A 5,546-nucleotide genomic window follows, 5' to 3' on the forward strand; every position below is an offset into this window, starting at 1 on the left:
CAACCAAAGAGTACACATGGTGGGACTAATGGCTCCAGCAACATATGTATCAGAGGATGGCCTAGTCGGTCATCAATGGGAAGAGAGGCCCTTGGTCCTGTGAAGGTTCTATGTCCCACTGTAGGGGAATGCCAGGGCCAGGAAGTGGGAGATAGTGGGTAGGTGAGCAGGGGGAGGGGAGAGGGAACAGGCTTTTGTTTTGTTTTGTTTTGTTTTGTTTTTTCGGAAGGGAAACTGGGAAAGGAGATATCTTTGAAATGTAAATTAAAAAAATGTAATAAAAAAAAAGTTAAAAGCTTATACAAATTCCAAGTAGTTATTGAGCATGCCAAGTTTTATATAGGTGCTTTGTGGCATTTCTGTTTCTGAGAAGTTAGCTCATGTCTTCAGTTAGTAAGTTAAGTGAGCTCAGTTATACACAGCATTACTCTGACCCTTCTGGTCCTTGATGGCTCAGAGGTAATATCTTTTGCTTTATTCCTGATATTCATAGTGCCATCTTTCTGCTCTGTATTTATTACTATCTTCCTTCTCACTGTTTATTTATCCCTTCTTATTTTAGAGTCCTGAGGTGACAGTGGTAATGAGGTGAAACTTATTATTCTTTTGAAAAAGAATGGAATTTTTACTGCAAATTTTTGCCAACATTGTTCGTTTTGCATCCCACAAGATTTCCTGTGTTGTATTTTAATTTCATGTTGTTCAATATATATTTGTACTTCCCTTAAGTCTTCCTAATAGATCTGAGGGTTACTTATTTAGAAGTGTGGGTTTTTTTTATTATTTTAATTTACTGACATTTCAAATGTTATCCCCCTTCCCAATTTTCCCTCCACAAACATTCTATCCCCAGCCCCTCCCTTGCCTCTGTGTGGGTGCTCTCCCACCCATTGACCCACTCCTGCCTGAGCATCCTAGCATTCCTCTGCCCTGGGTCATCAAGCCTCCACAGGACCAAAGGGTTCCCCTCCCACTAATTCATGAAAAGGCAATCCTATGTTACATATCCAGCTGGAGCCATGGGTTCCTGGTTGTGTACTCTTTGGTTGGTGGTGCCTGTGCTCAATCTGATGTCTTTTTTTTTTTTTTAGTTTGTTTTATTACACTCCATATTCCATTCTCTGCCCCCCATCCACCCTCTGACTGCTCCACATACCACACCTCCTCCCCAACCCTCCTGTCTCCATGTGGATTCCCCCACCCCCCACTCCACCTGACCTCTAAACTCCCTGGGGCCTCCAGTCTCTTGAAGGAACACAGACTTGGAAGTTCTCTACTGCATGTGTGTTGGGGGCTTCATATCAGCTGGTGAAGTAAGAGACTCTCAGGAATCAAAGGGAAGGACGTTAGATGAAATGCCTGATAGTAGGGAGAGGGATATTATAGAGCCCACCTCCAGCAGGGAGACAGGGCATCAAGTGAGGGATGATGTTACTATCCTACAGTCACATCTCTGACCCATAATTGTTCCTGTCTGAAAGAATTACATGGATGGAAATGGAGAGGAGCCTGAGGAAAGGAAGGTCCAGCGACAGGCCCAAGTGGGATCCAGCTCAAGGGTAGGTCCCAAGGCCTCACACTATTACTGAGGCTATGGAGCACTCACAAAAAGGGACCTCTCATGACTGCCCTCCGAAGACCCAACAAGCAGCTGAAAGAGTCAGATGCAGATATTTTCACCCAACTAATGGACAGAAGCAGCTGACCTCTGTTGTTGAATTAGGAAAGGCTGAAAGAAGCTGAGGAGAAGGGTGACTCTGTAGGAGGACAAACAGTCCTAATTAATCTGGACCCCCAAGATATCTCAAACACTGGACCACCAGATAGAAGTGTCTTTTTAGTTTACAAGTGTTTGGAGTTTCTCTTCTCATCTTTTATTTGTTGATAATGTCATACAAAGAGTTTTGACCACATTCACCCCACCCTTAGCACCTCTCAGCCTACCCAATGTTTATATTTTCTTTGATTTTCACCCTTTATGTACAGTTTGTGCTGCCTATATATATTAACTGGTGTGTGGCTGGCTATCTGCTGAAGCATGAGTGACCTATTTCAATTCCACTTCTCAAGGCCCACACTCTATAAGTTTTTAAATTTGTTGAGGCTTGTTCCTGGTCAGCGTTCTATAGGAGAACATAACTGATGTTTCTCTTTGTTTCTGGTGATTTCCTTTGTTCTAAAGTCTATTTTGTCTGATAGTAATATAAAATCTTCTGCTTTATCTTGATTAATATGTACAGATTATAAAATTTTAGTTTTTACCCCTAATCTGCCTGTCATTTTATTTGAAATTAATTTCTTACAGATGAAAATATTTGGTAATATTTTTGATTCCTTCATAATTATTTTTAATTAGTATATTTAGAGATGGAATTATTATATGAATGTGAGGTATATTCATATTTCATGGAGTTCTAATTCCTTGTTCTTTTCCCTGCTTACTATGGATTAAGTGATTATTTTTGCAAATTATTTTTAATCTATAACATATCTTGTAGAGGTTACTTAGTATGTGTAAGAGACATTATGTTGCTCATATACAATTTATACATCTACTAGCATCATTTTACTGCTGACAAAAAACAAAAACACCAAAAAAAAAAAAACAAACCAAAAACCATACTAAAGAAGCATGACCTTTTTTCTGTTTTTGTTTTTTTTGTTGTTGTTTTTTTTTGTTTTTTGTTTTTTTTTATGTTCCTCAGATTGTAATAACAAGCTTCCTGTATGCACCTTAAGAAGTACACTTCACAGTGGTACAGTGACCTTCACATCCCCAGATAACATTCCTTCTAAGGAGGATAAGGAAATCCTCTTCTCACCCATCCTGTTGTTTACTGTGGTCTTTATTCGCTTTGCCTAGTCCTAATTTTCTTTTATAGAAGAATTTCCTTCCTGGTACGAAAACACCTTTTAGCCAACTACTGGAGAGGAGCCAAGCTGCCAGCAAATGTTCTTGGTAACCATGATCTAACAATGCCTATTTCTCCCTTTGTTTATGATAGGTTTCTTAACGTGTTTGTACATTTATTTTCTCTTTTATTTTGGAATGGTTTGTCTGCATGTATGTTTGTTGACCACATGTGTGACTGGATACTACAGAGGTTAGAAAAGGAGATCAAATTTCATGGAACTGGAATAATGGATAGTGTGACTCACCCTGTGGATATTAGGGGTTGGACCTAGTTCCTCTGTAAGAGCAACAAATGTTTTTACATTTTGAGCCATGTCTCCAGGCTCCCTTGATGGGTATTTCAGCTGGGTATATGATGGTGGGTGGAGAGTTTTTTGCTCTGACAATTGAAAACTACTGTGTTACTTCTGGATTCTTTGGTTTATGGGAAGAAATTATCAGTCTTTTGAAGTACTTTGCTCTTGAGGTGCTTCCCTGGGGGCTTTCATGGCACCTTCTTTCCCAAGTTTTCAGGAATATAATTATGATATGCCTTTCTATTAACTTATTTGTGCTTATCTTATTTAGAGTTTGTTTAATTCTTGAGTCTGTAGTGAGTCTTGGCAAAGTTAAATAAACTTTTAGATATTATTTTTTTGAACATTACACTCTTCCATTTACTTTCCACTTCTGGGACTGAAATACTATGTGTAATAGTTTGTATCTTGAGTTATTTTCATAGCCTATGTCTTGAGAGCTTCATTATCAAATTTTGGCACTATTCTCATGGAGTGGAACCCTTAGGTAGTAGGGACCTGGTAGGAAATTAGGTCATGAGGGGAAAACTTGGAGGGAACACTGGGGCTCTAGCTTCTCTCTTTCAGTTCCTTGCTTCCAATAGACAATGGACTTCTCTACCACATACTTCCCTTTCCATGATTTTCTACTTTGCACAGGCCCAAAAGGAACAAGGTCAAACAATCATGAAACAAAAATTTTGAAGCTGTGGGTCAAAATAGAGATTTTCACCCTTGTAAGATATTCTGTCTCAGTATTTTGAGCAATGATAGAAGGCAGACATGACAGTGGTAATTAGCTCCAGGACTGGACTCTGTTTATTTTTAAACCTACTATCTCTGTTATTCACCTTGGGCAATTTCCATTAGTCTGTCTCCTATTTACAGAGTCTTTTCTCTGTCCATGTTATCCTGCTGTTGTGCCCAACCACAGCAGCTCTTATTTTGTATAATGTACTTTTCAATTATAAAATTCATATTCAATACTACTTTTTATTGCTTCTCCATTCTGGGACTACATTTTCACATTTGTTTCAAGAAGCTTGTAATTGTTCACTGAAGCTGTTTGCCATGGATGCTTAAAAACCTTAATTAGGTAATTTCAGGATCTCTATCATCTAAGTGTTGACATCTGCACTCATTTTTGATGGTTGTTATAACAATCCTCCACAAGCTGGGTGGGGAAAAAGAATAGTAATTGGTTGTTCCACACAGTGTCGAAAGCTAGAATTTATAATTTGAGATGTTGGTTAGCCAAAGTGTCTTCTGAAAACCATATTAAAACCTCTTTCACCTTTCCTATTCTTTTGATGATATACTAGAAATATCACATGGTACCTGTGTGGTAACAAGGTGTCTTGCTGTGTATCTCAACTCTCTCTTACAATGATACTAGTTACATTGAATTAAATATCTCACCATAATCTATCATGTTTGTAATATCTCTGCTTCCAAACGAGGTCACATTTATGGAGAATAGAGTTCAGCATACAACAGCATCATCCATTGTCTTTTCCCTTGCCGCTTATGCTCTTTCTGGTTCTTGACATGACAGCCAGCAATGACTTTTTTGTCATAGCTTAGAATATTTTGCATTTCAATTTTGTTTGATTGTTTCTGACAATGCTCAGACAAAGGAGAGTGGAAATATTGTCTTCTTACTGGCAAGTAACTAGTCCCTAAGTGCCTCCCATGAGACATAAGGAATGGATCACATTGCCATTTTTGGGAAGAGGTAGGACTTTTGCTTTCACAGAGTCTCCATCGGATCTACTGTAGAGACATTTGTATGTCTGGGGAATGATTCTACTATGCTTCCTCCAACATAGGCCACAGAGACTGCAGAAGTTTTCTGCCATGCTCTCAGGTGAGGACAAAAATCCATTCCTCCTGCTAGACCTCCCTGCCATCATCCTAATGAATAGTTAAAGTCCCTTGTTACATTGCAAGGGTAGATGAGGATTCTTACCCTTGTTGGCATGAGGAGAGATGAGGTTACAATTTTGGTTGTGGAATTTGGGTTGAAGTCAGTCATTATTACCTAAAATATTTTATTCTGCTAGCTTCTTTTTTTTTTTTTAACTGGACAATCAATGTGTCTGAAACCAAAAAGTTCAGGTCTTTTTTGGGAAACTTGAGCCCCAAATAAAATCCATGGGGGTCATTACTATGGAATATGTTATACCTGAGTAATCAACCAACCATCTCACTTTTCTCCATCTTTTCCTACCCTTCCCATGTGTGATTTACCTATTATTCTTAGATTTGGTCTTCTCATTGTGTCCTGGATTTCCTGGGCATATACCCAAAAAATACTGCAACATGTAACAAGGACACATGCTCCACCATGTTCATAG

General features: G+C 38.7%; 1 protein-coding gene across 2 annotated transcripts in view; it reads right to left on the reverse strand.

Annotated features, from left to right (window-relative positions):
* The window catches only part of Spef2 (sperm flagellar 2), a 182,379-nt gene that overhangs the window by 130,684 nt on the left and 46,149 nt on the right, over positions 1–5,546 (reverse strand). The window lies entirely within an intron of this gene.

The sequence above is a fragment of the Mastomys coucha genome, unplaced genomic scaffold (assembly GCF_008632895.1).
Source record: "Mastomys coucha isolate ucsf_1 unplaced genomic scaffold, UCSF_Mcou_1 pScaffold8, whole genome shotgun sequence".
In the NCBI taxonomy this organism is placed as follows: Eukaryota; Metazoa; Chordata; class Mammalia; order Rodentia; family Muridae; genus Mastomys; species Mastomys coucha.